Source organism: Myotis myotis, unplaced genomic scaffold (genome assembly GCF_014108235.1).
Source record: "Myotis myotis isolate mMyoMyo1 unplaced genomic scaffold, mMyoMyo1.p scaffold_m19_p_6, whole genome shotgun sequence".
Lineage (NCBI taxonomy): Eukaryota > Metazoa > Chordata > Mammalia > Chiroptera > Vespertilionidae > Myotis > Myotis myotis.
Window position 1 is genome coordinate 21,990,496 of NW_023416368.1, and position 19,321 is coordinate 22,009,816.

The 19,321-nt window shown below is 48.5% G+C and overlaps 1 long non-coding RNA gene across 1 annotated transcript in view; it reads right to left on the reverse strand.

The window, feature by feature from the left end:
• Nucleotides 1–19,321, reverse strand: part of LOC118658877 — a 76,026-nt gene that overhangs the window by 20,312 nt on the left and 36,393 nt on the right. The window contains exon 2 of the long non-coding RNA XR_004968395.1: nucleotides 14,535–14,706. This is a non-coding gene — a long non-coding RNA (uncharacterized LOC118658877). The remainder of the gene's footprint in view (nucleotides 1–14,534; nucleotides 14,707–19,321) is intronic.

The window sequence follows — 19,321 nt, forward strand, 5'->3', positions numbered from 1 at the left end:
CATCCTGCTTTTCTGTGGACTCTACCTCTAATCCACAGGGATTCGCGTTGCTGTTGTTACTGTCGTTTATGAGAACAATATCTCACACGTGTGCATGGAAGTGGCTGGCTCACAGTATTCCTGTACGTCTTCTCACGTTCTCTTCCCAAGACTATCCTGCAAGGCCGGTTGACTGCCCCTGGAACGGCTCCTCATCCTCCCATCTTCCTTGCTGTGGGACCTAGCTCTGGGCAGTGACTGAACATGCCAGACTCTTGCTTTTCTAGCTTCCATAGCAGCTGGGGTGACCACATGACCCTATTTTGGCTAATGATAGATAAGGGAAGTCTTCTGGGAGGCATCTAGGAAATGTTTTCCTCCCTCATAAGAAAACATTATGTTCAAGAGAGTTTCCGTGTCTCTCCCTTTTTGTTTCCATGTGGCTTTGTGAGGATGTGATGGTTGGAGCTTTGTAGCCATCTTGGGACATGAGGTGAGGCGTCAATGATATCCGGAGGATATTGGGAATGGGGAGGAGAAAATTCTGAGTTCCTTGGGACATCTGTGAGCCTGGAGCCATTGCCCTTCAGATGGCTTTTGTTATGGGAGATGCTAATAAAACTTTCTTATTAAAGCCACTTTGGGTTAGGTATTCTGCTCTTTTATGGCCAAAAATACCTTATTTCAAATTACATAATTTAAAAATTGTAACAGTTCTTACTATGGGTTAGGTACTGTTCTGAGTGCCTTCCAAATAGTAACTCATTTAGTCTTCATAATGACACTAGAAAGTAGGTATCATTATCCTGATTTTATAGAAGTGAAAAGTGACATTCAATAAATGCTAATACTGTATGAGGTCACATGCCTGGTAAGAGGCAGAGCTAGGATTTAACCCTGGGGCATTCTGGCTCCAGAGGGCCATGTGCTTACTCACTTTACTGGACTCCCTCTCTAGAAGAGAGGAAATGGTTGGTTCCATGTCACATGACATAAGTTGTCTCACAGCACCTGGTGCCACCTTAAGCCTGGGACAGGCACTGGAGTGGTCTGTGCACTGTCCCTCCCTCTCCTTGCCAGACAATGAGCTCTCCATCACTCTCCATATTCATTACTCTTGAGCTGGGCACAGTCCTATATTGTAGTGGGTGCTCAATCCTAGGACTAGATTTCAAACCTCTTTGCTACTCTCCTGCTGCTCCTCCTTCTTTCCTCCTGGCTGCATGCATCAAACCACTGCCAGCCTGGGTGAGCTCAGGAGGAGGGGTAGCCAGGCTGTACCCTGTGCCTTGTATCTTACTGAGGGACATTGTATAATGGCCACAAGTATGGAGTGTGAAGTCAGGCAGCGTGAAGATTAATTGTGGCTCTCCAACTTCCAGCTCTGTTATCATGGGAAAATCCCCTCTCCTCTCTGAGCCTCAGTGTGCTCTTCTGTAAAATGCAGTAATAATGACCCACGCAATGAGGTAATTTTGAGTATTAAATTGATAGGCATATAAAATGCTTCACAAAGTCCCTGTCACCAAGTCCTCACTTAGTAAATGGTAAATACAGTTATGAGTGAGGCTGCTTTTTTATTCTTACTGTCACTATGCTTGAGGCTGCTTGTGGGCTAAAATGTCTTGGGACCCTCTATTCTGTTTGAGGTGGGCCAGAAGTCCTGGGAGTGCGGCAGGGACTCACTGTGAGAGTGATGGCCCAGGAGTCAGGAGAGCGATCTCAGCGGCTCCCTCTCTCTCTGGGCTCCTGTTTCCCCACCTGGCAAATGCGTGTGGTGGCTGAGATGACCCTAAGCTTTCCCAGCTGGGACAGGCCCCCCTGTCAGACGCATCAGACACACAGGCCTCCATTCTTTTTGGGGCTCTGCACAGCCCGGGAGCAGTTACCATCCTTCAGGACCCTGGCTCAGTTTTCTCCCAAACTGACCAAGGTTCCTATCCCATCAGCCACCAGCATGCCCACTGCCTGGCATGGGGTGCATGGTCAATAATTCAGAGCTGGATGAATGAATGAACTGCACTGAGTGAGTGAGTGACCTCTGAAGGTTGGGCAGGTTTGGTTTCTTGTAGTATAAATATTTAGAATATGACCATGATTATAGTTTTTGGCAAGAGGAATCACTTACTCATGGTCATGGCCTGAACCTGGCCAGACTGTGAGCCAGCACCAGAATAAACTGGACTGAACTGCCAGCCTCAGAGCCAAAGGGAGACTGACTTTCCATTGACCCATGAGCCAGGTCTGGTTTTTAGAAAGAATTTTACGAACATTCCAATATCTAGCAAACCTGTCAAACCAGATGCATCCTTGCATTTGCTTCTAAAGCCCTGAACTGGGACAAAATTAGACCCCAAATGATTCTTGTTTATAATATTGCACAACACATGTAAATAATACAACATATGTAAATAGCACTTGCAGGACACGTTGTGCTAAGTGCATTAGCTCATTTATTCCTCAGTTAATCCTATGAAGTTGGTACCGGTGAGGATAAGTGAGGAAAATTCAACAGCTAAGTAATTTTTGCCGAGGTCACATGACCACTAGGAGGCAGAATGGACATTGGAACGCAGGGCCATTGGGTTCCTCAGCATCAGTGACAGCGACAGTGTATTGAGCCTGCTTACCAGGCAGTCCCCGGCTGGACATTTTAGGTGCATGAACTCACTGGATCCTTACAACTGTCTGGAGTGCGCCATTATCAGGTCCATTTGAAGACGAGGAAACAGCTTTTGAGAGATGACATAACCTGTCTGCAGTGTGTGGGTGGTAGAGCCCACACAAGCTGCCCCCATAGAATGGCAGGGCACAGAGAGGGAGGGCCTTTACCAAGGTCATGTGACTCTGAACTGAGGCAGGGCTTCATTGAAGACCTTTTCCATTCACTGCTGGGAGGGTGTTGCCATAGGGCTGGTCCACCATGCTCCTTGCCCTGGGGACAGGAAAGAGCTCCGTGGGTTAGAGTACATGCTCTAGAGTCACAGACTCCAAATCACAGCCCCAAACTAAGTCACTAGGCCACCTTGGGAAAGTCCCTTTTTCTCCCTGAGTTTCTGTTTCTCCTTCTGCAAAATGGGGCGGTGACCGTGGCTGCCTCCTGGGGCTGCTGGAGGAGCAGTGAGAGGACACACTTTAAGGGTCTGGCTCAATGACGGCAGCACAGGGAACATGGAGGAGCTCTTATTGTTATTGGAGTGATCCCCCAGCTGAGAGAGGTTTAAGAACCACAGCTCCGTTGCTCTGTATAGAGAAGCCCTGAAATATCCTTCACAGCCTCTGCCAGAGACACACATGCTTTTGGGACACACACACATGCACCTGCACACCTGGACATAACACATGAGTGACACACACAGATACACACACGCGCACACATTCATATGCACGCACATGCATGTATACACTATATGTGGCATATATACACTCACACATGCATACACATACAACACACAATACATCTATGGTTATATATGCTCGCACATGTTTGCATGCACCCACACAAGTGCTCACACACACATTGCATATGCACATGCCCTCCCCTTCTTTGCCTAACTAACACCTGCTCATCCTCAGCTCTCATCCTAAAGGTCACAGCCTCAGGGCCACTGCCCTGACCTCCAGGCGACCCCAGGTCACTCAGGCTGTGTTCTCCTGGCCCCTAGCACTTCTCCTCCTCTGTTTACATGACAATTGTCATTGAATAACCGTGTAATAAGCTGCTTAGTTCTGTATTTCCTGCTAGAATATTAGCTCTGCAGAGGGCAGGAGAAAAACATATTCTCCATGGACCCAAAGCACCTAACACAGCCTTTGCCATGGACTGAACAGAAGCAGCGGTCCCTTTTTCATGCAGTGTGGGGAATAAGCTGATTCAGAGTGGGGCTACCTCAGGTAAGGTTTTGGCCTTGGGGTCTGTGATGGTTTGTAGACTCACCCTGAGAGATCCAAGCCTCCAAGTGCTGTGGAAGTTGGCAAGAAAGAAGCCCAACTCTTAGTCACCAGGAAAACAAGTGCTGGTGGTGGCTGGAATGTCTAATAGGCCTGAAGCGCAGACAGCTCCTTATCGCTTCTCCCTCTGCCTTCCCCAGGGAGGTTAGGGGACACCAACAGCTGCCACAAGTAATAAGGTTGAGGAGTCATTGCCTGGGCTGGGACCGTGTTCTTTCTCTCATCTAGTAATGCAGTGAGCAGGCCCCATTCGACAGAGAGGGCAGGGAGGGTGGCCTGATGGAAATGGGAAACTGCAGGGTGGTGAACAGCAGGCGGCCCAGGTTAGACTACGGAGGGTCCCGGCCTGCGACGGTTTCACAGAGCGATTTTTGGACTTCGCGATGGTGTGAAGGCAATATGCATTCAGTAGAAACCATACTTTGAATTTCGAACTTTGGTCTTTTCCTGGGCTATACTCTCCCCTGACGCTGGGCAGCGGCCGCCCCACCATCACGAGGGTAAACAGCTGATTCTCGGCAGTGTACTGCTGTGTTGCCAGCATTGTTTTGGATATTGTGTTTTGGTTTTGCATCCCATCATGTCTGCAAAACACCCGTCCGTGTCTCCTGCTTCTGGTGTGAGTGAGAAGATGGCAATTACAGATGCTTCTTGACTTACGATAGGGTTATGTCCCAATAAGGACAGTATTCTGAGCATGTTTAAGGGAGGTTAGGCTCAGCTATGATGTGCAGCAGGTTAGGTGTAGTAAATGCATTTCTGTCTTACCAGGGACTTATGGAAACTTAACCCCATTATGAGTTGAGGAGCAGCTGTAATTTATTTTCCTTCATTTATTTACTTAAGGAATAGTTCTGGGCACCTTCTAGCTGCTGGGGATACAGGAGAAATGGGATCTGCATAGTCCTTGACCTCTACGTGCTCATGTCTGCTGGAGCGATGGAAAGGACACAGGCAATCAAAATGCTCCAATGGGGACGTGCAGAAGGTGAGGTCAGGGGGTGGGGACGTGGATGGCTTCTGGAGAGGAGGTGTCTAAGCTAAGACCTGGAGAATGAGCGGCCATTGGACAGGCTAGGAGGAAGGGAAAGGGGACCTGAAGGGGGAAGAGTTTGTGGGTGAGCCCCAGCGGGGAGAGATGGCAGGAGTTCAGCGTGGAAGCTGCTGTGGGTCTGGATGGAGAGGCGTGGAGGGAGGGCAGGGTCCAGTGGGATGCATAGCTCATCCAAGTGGCCCCTGGAGCCCTGCCCCCAGGATAATGGCAGATGGATCCCAGGACGGAAGTACTCACAGGCTGAGAGAGGACCTTCCTTCAGTGACCTGGAGGCGTGTCTGAGGCTGGTGGGGGAGGGTAGGCAGGCTGGCGCCTTTGGGAGCAGGGAGCTCCTCCACCCCGGAGTGTAGGGAGGAGGGAGAGGAGGTGTCACTCACTGCTGTGAGGCCACCATCCTCGGGCCTGGTTCTCTCCTGGACAGAGAGGCCCTGGTGACCTCTCACACACTTCCCAGCAGCTGCTCCTGAGCTCTGGTGGCTGGAGCAGCTGTGTGCTCCCGCGTCTCCCATAGGCCACTGCGTGTCCTGCCTGGTGTTTGTCCCCACAGCCCCCTCTGTCCTGCAGAATCCACCCTGGCCACCCTGCCTCCTTTTCTCTGTCACCACAGCAACTCATGTCCCATTAATGGGAACGTGATGGTGGTGATGATACCACGTCTTCACTGCCTTCCTGTGCCCTTCTCTATGCCAGGCACCTGCCTTTTCTCTCTTCCTCAAGCGCACGGAGCTTTCTTACCGAGAATTCTTTGCCTCTCCCCTCCCTCCCACCTCTGCCTGACTGATTCTCATCACTCGGTTCCAAGCTAAGCATGATTTCTTCAGAGAAGCCTTCCTGAGGGTCCACACTCTCTATTCACACTCTGTATGTTTCCTTCCCACACTGCCGCAGCGGAATTTCGGCCGGTGTTGTGTGATCACTGAATGCCCACGCCCCCTGTAAGATACACGCAGGGCAGGGGACAGATCCGACAGGCTCACTGCTGTATCTTGTCACCGGGCACTGTCCCGGGCACATACTAGGCACTGAGTGTCATTGAATGGCTAAATGATGTCTCAATGGATTTAATGCATTTCATACATATGCAAGTTATTAATTATACTCAAGCCAGGCCTATAAACTTAAGCTGTTTTTCAATCACAAGCCATAGTGACATGTCCTGGTCACTAGAGGGCGATGTGAAACCATAAAGCTGGGTGGCCTCAGGGACCCCTACCCCTTTTCGAAAAGTGGAAGTTTACTGTTGAGCCACTTTCTAGTCTCTCCATCCTCTAGACCAGTGATGGCGAACCTATGACACGCGTGTCAGAGGTGACACGCAAACTCATTTTTTTGGTTGATTTTCTTTGTTAAATGGCATTTAAATATATAAAATAAATATCAAAAATATAAATCTTTGTTTTACTATGGTTGCAAATATCAAAAAATTTCTATATGTGACACGGCACCAGAGTTAAGTTAGGGTTTTTCAAAATGCTGGCACGCCGAGCTCAAAATGTTCGCCATCACTGCCCTAGACTCATCGAATAAACCTTAAACATATATAGACTGTTGTGAGTGGGAAGGCTCGTCAGAGCCCGTTTGGTCCAATCCCAGACTTTGACACCTGAGAGAGTGGGTTCCCTCTGCCTTAGTGGTGTAGACTTGGCCCCAGGGTGTAGATTTGTTCCTAGCCGTGCACAACCCCTCTTTTTCAATGTTCGTGTTCTCTCTTACATAGGGCAGACCATTGTCACTAGTCTGTCCATCCATCCAATAAATGTTTATGGACTCCCTACTATGTGCTGGGCACTGGGGTGGGTGCTGGAAATCCCCATGTACGAAACGGTCCCTGTCTCGCGGAGTCCACCGTCCAGCTGGGACGATGAACATCGAGGAGTGATATGCAGTTACCCACTGTGATTAGTGCGAAGGCGAAGGCCGAGTTTGAGGACAGGCTATGACGGGGCCCTGATTCTTTCTCATGGTCACACCTGAAGGAAGGGCCACTTAGCAGAGAACTGGAGGCTGAGCAGCCACTGGTGAGTGACCCGAAGACCAGCTTCTGCCCACATGCCCATCTGGGCCGCCAGCTGCTGTTGGGCAAGTATTTTCTGCTTGTCCACTGTCCTCCCATCCACATGATGGGAGAAGCCTTCTGAGCCTGCTGTTATATCTGGGGTACTCATGGGCAGATTTCTCAGTCACAGGAGGGGGTCCAACTCTTGGGTGAAAAGGGGTGTCTGCACTGATGGCCTCCTCCGGGCAGCGGCCAGGGACTGACCCTCCACGCTTTGTAAGCTCTGGGGAAGCTGCATTCAGGCAAGAGGACTGCAGCCTTAAGGCCCAGCCCCCAGCCTCCCTCTGTGTGGCTCAGACTGCAGGCCTCCAGGCACGGAGCTGGTTAAGTATACAGACCCCTGGCCCACCCCAGAGATAAGGCAGGTTGGAGAAAGGCCCCGAACCTGCATGAACACGAGCCCTCCAGGTGATTCTGATGCATATTAAAGTCTGGAAATCATTACCCTTGACCTTTCTGTAGAAAGGACTTATGATTCAGGCTTCCAATTGGCCTTGATTTATATTCTGTTATGTGTATTCCAGAAAAGTTGTGGCTAAACTCAATTTTTGTCATTGAAATTACATCCTCAATGCACATTGAGCTAAAGAGCCAACCATTTGGGATGTGAATTTTCACTCCAATGGAGTTCTGTCATGTGTGTTAATTTTCCTAATTGAGGGTCACGTCTATTTGTGCTTCACCGACTAATTCATTCATTCATTCATTCATTCATTCATTCATTCATTCATTCATTCATTAGAAACACCTAGAATTCAGCTTTGGGGAAGGCGGCAGTCTTAGTTTCCAGAGGGTGGGGAGATTGGGGAAGACCTGTGTCAGGAGGCACAAAGAATGACATTTCAAAGCCTGGGGTTAAGCTCCTCCTGGTTAAACTGTTTACTTATTGTCAGATTTATAATCACTGTCCACCTGGGACAGGTGAGCCCAGGCCCAGTGTTCCCTCTTTGCAGCTAAAAACCTGATGCCCTTGAGTTTGCTGTGGAGGCTACAGTTCCATGGCTCCTGCCCAGGACAGCCATCCATGGGTTAGGGCAGTGGTCGGCAAACTGCGGGCCCTTGAGTGTGGCTCTTCCACAAAATACCAGGTGCGGGCGTGCACACACAGTGCGATTGAAACTTTGTGGCCACACTCAAGGGACCAAAGAGCCGCATGTGGCTCGCGAGCCGCAGTTTGCTGACCACTGGGTTAGGGAACTCTCCGATCCCTTGTTCTGAGCTGGAAAAGGGGCTCAGGCGGAGATGCCTTGCGCCAGGCACATGTCTTGGCTCTTGACAAGGAATATTTCACTCAGAACTCCTATCTCCTTGATCTGTTGCTCTAGCCCTTGGCTTGTCCATCATTTCCCATTCTTGGGGGCAGTTGGAGTAGGTGGCTGGGCTGTCCAAGTTGACCCATTCACCTGTCATCTGTCCCAGGCTGGCCAGGGATCCCTGGGGAAGGGATAGAGAGGTGAGGAGAGAAGCGCAAAGGCTGCAGGTCTGTTCATGCGGTGGCTACTGCAGGTCATGCTGAGCCAGAAGCCCAGGCTGTTAGATCCGAAAGGACAAGGAATTGGATTTGGGTCCCAAAGACTCCCTATCATTTGCATGGAAGCAGAGAGAGGAGATGGCATCTGGAGGGACTGGGAAGACAAAGTAAAAATAGCGTGAGCAGGAGACCAGCATTAAAGGAAGCCACACCCCATGAAAGGGAAGAAGGGGAAAAGGTGGGCTCCAATGCCAGAAAGAGGCCTTGGTTTTCATCATAATTGTTTACGTGGGTTTGCTGACATGTTCACTGCATGTTCACTTCACTTCAAATGTATACATGAGTGTTGTCCACGGACTCTCTGTATCCCCACCAGGGCTGTAAGACAGGCCGGTCATTTCCATGTTGCCAGTGAGGAGACCGAGGCCCAGAGACAGCAACCTCGTGGCACGGCCAGGAGGAAGCCTGGGTCTCCCCCCTCTATGCCCAGTGCCATCCTGTTAGTACTCGTTCAGATGACGCTTCATGCAGGGAGCAGTTGTATAGCAGAGGGAGCCGGCCCCTCTCCAATGCTCTCTCCTTGCAGTGCCACCTTGGAATTCTGGAAGCCACCAGGTTTCCTGGTCTCCCAGAGCTACGGCCACTCCTTGGAGTGGGAGGGTGCTGGCTTGCTGTAGCATGAAGATGAAGGCTGTGCTCTGGTCATTGAACCTGGTGATGCTCACAGGAAAGATCAGGAAGGAAAAGATAGCAAGGGGGTGTGGGCGACTCAAAAGGAAGTGGACGGTTGCAAAAGAGATAAGGCATGTACTGCAGTGTCTTATCAGGAACCGTACTCAGTTGGTCACTGGCCCAGCTTGGAGCCTATCGGGGGAGCAGGTGGTCAGCTTGGGCCTGGAGAAGTAGTGACCACGGTGCCTGGTCCAGGATCCCCTGCCCTTGGGGATGGGAGCATGGGCCCTGGAGTCAGACTCAAGTTCAAGCCTCTGCTACTTCTAGGTGTGTCCTTGGGTGAGACAGGTAATCTCACTGAACCTTAATTCTTCATCTGTAAATTCTTCACATAATAATAATGATTGTGAAAATGAAATGAAATCACGCTGAAAAAGCACTTAACACAATAGTAACCACTAAATAAATACCAGTTGTGGCCGTCATGATTATACTGAATAGCATAAAGGAAGGAAATTCTATTGAATGAAGTGACCATTCCCCTGTCTCTGCCCTTGACAAATTCTTCCCTTGATTTCAACTTTCTGGGCTGCCATGTTACCTTTCTCACCCAAATTACTGATAATTTTTCAAGATTCTATCCAATGAAAAAAAATTAGCCTCCTTCTAAGGGTAAAGTGAAGTGACAGTGTGACTGAGGTGACAATGCTGACACAGGGAGTGGCTCTGGTACCATTGCTCAAACCCGGTCCCGCAGCCTGTGGGCTCAGCCACTGCCTTTGAGCAGAGAGTGACGGACGGGCTGTCTGATGATGACAGGAAAGCACAGCCATCACCTCCATAGGGATGAGCTGAGGGACCCCGCCTGGCTGGGGGGCCAGGAGGCACCCTGAGACTCAGCAGTGCTGCAGGGATGCAGGGGTCTCACTGGGGGGATACAGAGCTGGAGGCCATGACTCCCACCGACAGTCTGAGGAATTCTCTTCGGATCTTCCATGTGAGAATTTAAAATCCTAGCAATTATGTATTCATTATGAATCATTAACGCAAGAGGCTCTGTTTTTACATTTAGGACAGCGGTTTTCAACCTGTGCGTCGCAACCCCTTTGGCAGTCGAACGACCCTTTCATAGGGGTCGCCTAAGACCATCCTGCATATCAGATATTTACATTACGATTCATAATAGTAGCAACATTACAGTTATGAAGTAGCAATGAAAATAATTTTATGGTTGGGTCACAACATGAGGAACTGTATTTAAAGGGCCAGAAGGTTGAGAGCCGCTGATTTAGGAGATGATAGGGGATCTCCTTTAAAAAAAAAAAAAAAATTTTGTATTGATTTCAGAGAGGAAGGGAGAGGGAAAGAGAGAGAAACATCAATGATGAGAGAGAATCATTGATCGGCTGCCTCCTGCACCCCCCCCCCCCCCACAGTGGGGATTGAGCCCGCAACCCAGGCATCTGCCCTGACCGGTAATGAACCATGACCTCCTGGCTCAACCACTGAGCCACGCCAACCAGGCGGGGATTTCCTTTTTAAATATACAAACACACATAAAAACAATATTAGGTAAACGAGAATAACTGTGGTTACCACACATGGAGAAAATCAGGGCCCCAGAAGTCTAATGCCTGCAGCCTGGGAACCTGATTTGGTACCATCTTTTCTTTTTCTTTTTTATGGTAGAGAAAACTGAGGCCAGAAATACGGAAAGGCTTGCTCAATGTCACAGAACGAGTTGGTGCCCAAGTTTAGTCATATGAAAATGTATTTCATTTCCCCCAAATCCCAAGATAACAGGAAAAGCGATAGATACATCAAGTTTGCATTCCGGGCGTCATTTGATAAATGATTCTCTGCTCTGCTGGCGGCCAGATTCTCTGATTAGAATCTTTCTGAGGCTTTCCCTGTTTTTTCTCAAATTGATTTCTCTGTCTGGTCTTCCTCTGTCTCCCAGGCCCTCCGCTGTGGTGAGAGGCCTTGGCTTTAGAATGAGGATTTGGGGCTGAGTCACTGGGCTCGCCTGGCTCCTGAATCATTAGGTTACATCTGACTGTGCGCTGGGCTTCGCTGGTGATGGGGCGGGACAGACCCTGGACTTCGGGTTCAGATGGGTTGGAGCTCAGCTTGGCCTCTACTGTGGTGTGAGGCCACGAGTTTAACCCCTTCCTCCTCAGCTGCCTACCTCATGGGGTTGTTAGGAAGAGAAAAGGAGACCAAGCTTTTGGAGCTGAGATGACTCTGCCATCGACGGGGCTCCTGTGACCTTGTCAGAAGCTCCCAGGCACATGCACAGCGACTAAACCATCCTGGCCGACTCCAGGGGGCACCCAGGGCCGACCCTGCCCTGATGCAGAGCCCGGACACTGCTTGTGCTTATTTATCTCTTTCTGAGAGTGAATCTGAGAGTGAAAAACTGCCAGTCATGCCCTGGCCTGTGGGCTCCGTGGTTAGAGAGAGTTTGATTCCCAGATGTGTCTAACCAAATGTCCAGGTACTGTGGCCTAGCCAAGTTGGCACATAAGGTTAACCATCACGGTATATAAATATACGAGTGGCCTGGTGCATGTACCTCAGTGGCAGGTTCCATCCCCGGCCCCAGTCGGGATGTGTGCGGGAGGCAACCAGTCAATGTCTCTTTCACATCTCTCTCTCTCTCTCTCTCTCTCTCTCTCTCCTTCCCTCCCTCCCTTCACTTCCTCCCTCCCTTCCACTCTCTCTCAAAAAATTCATAGAAAAAATATCCTTGGGTGAGGATTAACAAAAAAAAATAATACCTGCCATTCATAAACTAACATCACATACAGGATTTTATGTTGATTTTTGCAATAATTCTCAGTAATTATTTTCATTACTGTCCTGGTAAGGAGGGAACTATAGCTGGGACCTGGGGAAGGGATCTGGCCCTGGTCACCTGGCTGGTGGGTGAGTGGTGACCTGCAACCAGCCCACAGGATCTCTGGCTCCTGGCCTGGGGCCCCTCCACTGTCACTGCCTGCACTGAGCTACGAAGTGCAAAGGGAGGACCCGACCGCCAGGGGTTTTGTCCATTCATTCCTGTCTTTGTCATGAAAGGGTCCTGAGTACCTCCGTCAGTAGGTGAGAAAGAGGCCCAGAGAGAGAAGGGAATGGGCAGAACTAGGATTAATCTCTAATTAATTTCTAGCCAAATTAGGAAAATCAGCTCTCTCCATACAAGTGAAGATGGTGGCAGTTATAGGCTGTAATGTTCATTAGCAGCTAAATTTCTAGAATAACAGAGGGAGGGAAAGAGAGAGATTTATTTTAAGAAATTGGCCATGTGATTGTGGAGGTTGCCAATTCCAAAATGTGCAGGGCAGGCCAGCAGGATCCAGATCCAGGGCAGAGTTGATGTTGCAGCTGGAGCAGAACTCCCTTGGGGGAGGTCAGTCTTTTTCTATTCAGGCCTTCGACTGATTGCATGAGGCCCACCCAGGAAGGGGGGTAATCTGCTTTACTCAGGCTACTGAAACAAAGCTAACCTGATCTAAAACATAACCCTCACGGCAGTATCCAGATGTGTCTAACCCAATGTCCGGGTACTGTGGGCTCGCCAAGTTGGCACATAAAATTAACCATCACAATATATAAATATACTAGTGGCCCAGTGCACAGATTTGTGCACATTGAAAGGAAATTAATTAGAAGAAATATTTTAATATCACTATTTGCCCTTTCTCTATAATAGAAGTGTCAGAGATGAAAGACAATTAGTAAAATGTATATGAAAATCCTATATAAAAAGAGGTAATATGCAAATTGATCGCCATGCCCTTGCACAAGATGGTCGCCTCCATGTGGTCACAAGATGGCTGCCACAAATGGCCAGCAGGGGAGGGCAATAGGGGGTGACCAGGCCTGCGGAGAAGGGCAGTTGGAGGCAATCAGGCCAGCAGGGGAGGAGTTAGGCATCGATCCGGCTGGCAGGGGAATGGTTAGGGGGTGATCAGGCTGTCAGGGGAGTGGTTAGGGGCAATCAGGCAGGCAGGCAGGCAGGCGAGCCAGCAGTCCTGGATTGTGAGAGGGATGTCCAACTGCCGGTCTAGGCCTGAACCCTGTGGGCAATTGGACATCCCCCAAGAGGTCTCAGATTGGAGAGGGTGCAGGCTGGCTGAGAGGCAACCCCCCCCCCCCCGCCAGTGCACAAATTTTGTGCACCAGGCCTTTAGTAATATATAAATTGATTAATAAATAATCAATAACAACATGATATAATAACAACAAAGACATGATATAAAAACAACAAAAACATCATATAAAAACAACATTGATAAAAACAAGGACTGATAAATTGATTAAACTTATTCTACTATATCCCTGTACACCACATTAAGAGTAAAAACACTTTCAGAGTGTTTGACTAATTTCCCTTGTGATGAAGTATTTACAACTTTAACGTCACATGCTCTTCAAACTTGGGAGAAAGCAACATATAACTGACCATGTCCAAAAATGGGTTCAAGTAGGAGTATTCCTATTCTGTCTAGAGTTTGTCCTTGTGGTTTATTAATAGTCACCACAAATGCTGGCATCACTGGAAACTGTCTTTGAATTAATTTAAATGGGAGGCCAGTGTCAGACAGGGACAAATCAATTCTTAGAATCAGAACGATCTCCTTCTGCAGATCCTGTTAATACTTCAGCATCGATTATGTTAGGTCGCAATCTTTTGATAATAAATGTAGTACCGTTACAAAGACCCCATTTACTATTAAGATTTCTCAGTAGCATGATGATGGCACCTACTTTCAATTTTAATTTATGACATGGCATTCCTGAAGGAGTAATACTATTAAGAAATTCAATGGGAGCTTTAGATGGGTCACACATGGGCAAGTCAACGTTTATTTTTAAAGTGCCAGTGCGCATCATATGTACCAGCCGGTCGGTCAGTTGGACGGATGGACAGTCAGTCACTTAGCCTTTTATATATATAGATAATGTGCAGAATAACACAACTAATATTTATTGACAATTTATTATGGGCCAGGTGACATAACCTCATTGAATAATTCCTAATGCTGATTATGGGACAGTACCTGACACATAGAAGTACATGATAGTTTCAAATTTAGAAGACAATTTAGAGTAGAGGTAATGAAAGAGGGTTTTGGCATCGGGCAGACCTGAGTTCAAGTTCTAAGGCTGCCAATATCTGACTTGGGCAAATTACTTAATCTTTCCAAGTCTCTTTCCTCATCTGTAAAACCGAATTAAAAATAGTACTTACCTCATCAAGGTTGCAGGAGCTTGATAACTATCTACTGACAAAATGAGTGTTGAAGGAACCTCCAGGGTTGTTATGAGAATTGAGGGAGATCATTTACCTGAAGCCCCTTCCACAGTCCCTGGCACATGGTGAGGACCCGCTGAGTTTAGCTGCATCATCCTGTGATTATTTTTCCTCTTGACATCTGCACACTCGGAGGCACGGCTGGCAGCTGCTGGCATCCATCTAATAAGACTCGGTAAGACGTGGCTTCCAGGAAGGTCTGGCCGCTAAAGGACAAGACAAGACAGAAATCTGTTGCCTGACTCAGAGGCTGGCTTCTCATACTTCGACGCCTTCCTCAGAGCGGCTGGTTTTCTGCTGGTCCCAGAACTCTTTTCTCAAAGCTCTGGCCATGGGCGCAGCAGGGAGCGTTCTCTAAAGAACCAGGAAATAGGGTCTGGAGCTGGGTGAGCGCCCCATCCCTCTGCCAGCGCACCCTTCTCCTCTTTGCAGGCCTGCCTCTCAATGGAAAATAGCTGCCTCTCCTCCTGAGGTGACCTCCCTACAAACACTCTACCCATTAGGCTAATCATTCTCATTTGTTCTAAAGCAATTTTCACTATTTATAAGGACTTCAGGGTTACCACAAATCAGCATTGTGTTAATTCATTCACTCATCATTCAATAAGATTTTGTCATGAAATCCCAGCTCTGACACAAACTGTGTGACCTTGGTCAAGTTTTTTAATCTCTCTTATGTGCCTCAGTCTCTTCATCTGTAAAATGGGGATGATATTAAAATCCACTCAAAAGGCCTATTATGACATTTGAATGCGTTAATCTATGTAAAGCCTGTAAAAACATGCCTGACCCCTAGTAAGTGCTCAATAGTAGCTATTACTATTATTACTATTACTACTGCTATTCTTCCTCTACCTTGTGCCAGGGACTCTACTGGGCATTGGGAAACAGCAGTGGACACAACGTGGTCCATCTCTGCCTTTGTGATGTTTATATACTTGTGACCAGGTGGGAAAAATAAGTAACAGGTAAAAATAAAAATAAAAAACCAGCCCACAGGTGTGATTATAAATTGTGATGAGAGTTCTGAAGAAGTCCAACAGGAAACTTTGATGGAGATGCACAGTGGGCTGGGGGAAGGACTTAGAACAGTGATGGCGAACCTCTGACACGCGAATTCATTTTTTTTGGTTGATTTTTCTTTGTTAAATGGCATTTAAATATATAAAATAAATATCAAAAATATAAATCTTTGTTTTACTATGGTTGCAAATATCAAAAAATTTCTATATGTAACACGGCACCAGAGTTAAGTTAGGGTTTTTCAAAATGCTGACACGCCGAGCTCAAAAGGTTCGCCATCACTGGCTTAGAAGGACAGGCCATGGAAGATGTCACTGAGCTGCTATTATTTAGGTTCATTTCTGAAGGACGAGAAGGAAGGAAGGAAGGATGTCAGAGTCTCTCCTGGGCATCGCATGGCTGTCTATTCATCCAGGCCTTGCACCCACCCTCGGAGCAGGCGCTATCCCCACCCAGATGGGCCTGGCCATGACCATTCACACATCACCCTTAGCTTCTTGCTGCCACAGCACGAAGCACAACCTCTTAGCTTGACATTTCAGATTCTTCCACATAGAGTTACAACATAATTTGCCAGTTTTATTTCCTTTTTTCATTTTGATGTTCATCTTAAAGGTAATTTGTACTTATATAAGTAATATATGAATATATTTTCCTCGTGAGAACTTAAAACAATAGAATAGAGGTAAATTTAAAGTTTGTTTTTGTTTGTTTGTTTGTTTGTTTTTACCACTGTCCCCTTCCCCATCTTGATCTCTGGTGCTTTCCTGGAGGTAATACTACAGTCAGTTTGCTATGAATCCTTCCTTTCACACATGTCTAGAATCTATGATCTATGGATATATCTAAAGGGTGTATAAAATGATAGGAAATATATGGAATCATTCAGTAAGCACACATCTTAGTGGTTCCCAGAGGAGAAGGGGGTTGGGAGTCAGCCAAATGTGTGAAAGGAGTCAATCACACGATGATGGATGTTTAAACTAGATTCTTGGTGGTGAGCACTCTGTCGTGCATACAGATGTCAGATTATAATTCTCTACACCTGAGACATGTAATAAAAATAACTTCAAATAGAAGATAGAAATAAAAAATAAATACTCATCACTTCCTCCACCATCCATTGGCCAGAAACATCCCGAGGCTCACCCAACTCAAGGGAGTGTGGTGGCGGGGTCGGGGTAGGGGCAGGGATTATCATCTCCATGTGCCCAGAAACAGATAAGGACTGAAAAGGGTGAGCCCTAGAAGTTTCTGCCACAGATAGTGATTAAAAAAAAAAAAAAGGTCCTTTAAAATATAAATATCTTGAAGGAAATAGTGGAGTCATCTAAAGAAAAAATTCATGCTAAAAATGGTGTAGAAGGCCTGTGCTTACGATAAAAACAGAGAAAGTGGCGCGAGAAGGGACTTTGCAGCCTGAAAGGTCTGTCACCTGTGCTGCTGTGGAGCTGTCAGTGTTGGTGGCAAAGGCTCTGGCATCTCCCTGCAGAGATTTAGCCCGCGGCCGCCCGGTGCCCCATCCACGTTTTCCAGGAGGCCCAGGCTGGAGGGGGGCTGGCCTCGTGTCCCCTCCCCTCTCTGCTCAAAAACCTCAGCTACCCCTTCCCCACCCTAACCCCCTCCCTCAAGCATCCACATTAAGACTCCTCCATCCCCAGAGGGAGACCTTGGCCCCGGGTGATGGCCTCTTGCTAGTCCCCAGCAGCTTCCACGCCTGCTGACTACTTCCCACCCCAAGTCTCCCACGGCTCCTGAAGAGATGATACGAAACCACACTTTGGACTGAAGGGCTCGTGTGTTGTTCGGCAGGGTTCTGTTGCAAGAAGTTTGGGAATGCAGCCAGAGTGTGGAGCAGCTGTGGGGGGAGGGGAGAGAGTGGAAGAGAGCGAGGGGAGGGGGGGAGGTGGCGGTGGAGATTCCTGCCTCTTGCTCTCAATACTTGATATTTCTTCTCATTTTTCATATTTTAAAATAAATGGTCATGCCCGGCTGGTGTGGCTCAGTGGTTGAGTGTCGACCTATGATGGAAGAGGTCACTGGTTCAATTCCCGGTCAGGGCACATGCCCTTGTTGACAGCTGGATCCCCAGTAGGGGGCGTGCAGGAGGCAGCTAATCTATGTTTCTATCTCATACATATTTCTATTTCTCTCCCTCTCTCTCTAAATATCAATTTAAAAATATATGAAAAATAAAACAGCACAAACAAGGCAGCTTTGCAGGGACCAGAGCTGTGAGGATGGGTGCGAGGCTGGCTGTTCAATGACTCTGTTGCCTCCAGGCCACCGGCCTGAGGAGGGGATCCTAGGGTTGGAGGGGCTCTGCTGGCTGGATTGGGGGCTCCAGGAGGGCAATGGGTGTGGGTAGACAGCTGTGAGCTGAGACTCTGGCCCTGGGCCGATCCCTTGTTATGTTCCAGTGACAAGTAACTTCTTGCCACTTATTTCTGTGCTCCTTCCCAGCTCTAGGAGGAGCTGTTTATTAGGGCTGAGCCCCCACTCAGAGGCTCAAAGGTAGAAAAGCCCCTGAAATCACTTCCAGCCCAACCCCTCCACAAACATGCACGGCCCGTTTGTCTCCTATGGCGGCGGCTGTAACATAGGCGCACAGACTCAGGGGCTTGTTAAACACAAATTCATCATCTCACAGCTCTGCAGCTAAGAAGTCCAGTGCAGGCCTCGTTGGCCTGCACTCAAGATGCCAGCAGGGCTGTGTTTCCCTCCAGAGGCTGGTCTGCATTCCTTGGCTCGTGGCCCCTTTTCCATCTTCCAGGTCAGCAGTTGGGTTGAGTCCTTCTCACGTGGCATCACTCTGACCTCCTCACCTGTCTTTTCCACTTTGAAGGGCCCTTGTGATTACACTGGGTCCAGTTCGGTGGGGGTGGAGACGAGTCCACAAAGTGCTCGAGGAGAACAAGACACTCAACAAGATGCCAAGCTGCTCACCCCAGATTGGCACGGAAATCTGGAGACAACGGCCCCCCGGTCCGCTGGCCGAGCCACACAGCCCTCGTGGAGGGGAGATCTGAGGCGCACAAGTGGAATCAGGGGCTTCCAACCAGCCAGACGGGAAAAGGAAAGGCCCCTCCAATTGTTTCGGGGAGAAGAGGAAGACCAAAGGCAATATTATCTTTCACCAGCCACTCCCTGTGGGGGAATGAGCTTTCCACAGAGTACAGCCTCCTTAGCAGGACAGGGAGGAACTGGCTTGTTCTTCACTGGAAAAGCCTAATTATAATCAGGTATCACATCAGTGAGAACTGGGGTTACCTGAGGTCAATCCAAGCCACACCCATGGCCGTGGCATTGAGTGTCTCTGGCCTGTTTCCATGTGGGGGACTTTAGATTTAGGCTGCAGAGCGTCCCCAGGTTTGTGAGGAGTCCTGGCTTCTGTGCTGTCGGCTGGGGACATAGACAAAGTTCTGAGCCAGTTCCTGTCCCCAAGGGGCCATGCTCTTCACCACGTGCACGGGGCTGCCAGTTCAGTGTAAGGCGACAGAGGATTGCCCTCCAGGAGCTCGGCGTCTAGCAGAGAAGCGAGGAAAAGGCCATGGGTGTCAGGGCCCGATGCCAGATTCAAACTGGGAAAGAAATGAGCAGGCTCAGCCGAGAGCCCTGGCCCTCGCAGGTTGGGAGAGGACTTGGGAGAGAGTTTCCCAGATATTAAAAGAACGGCTTAAAATGACCAGAATCAATCTTTCTCCCCTTTTAGCAAAGATGGGCAATACAATGTTTATCCTCTCCCAGTCCTCGGGGACTTTAGGCCTCTTATAGTTCCCCAAAATAACAGCTGATGGC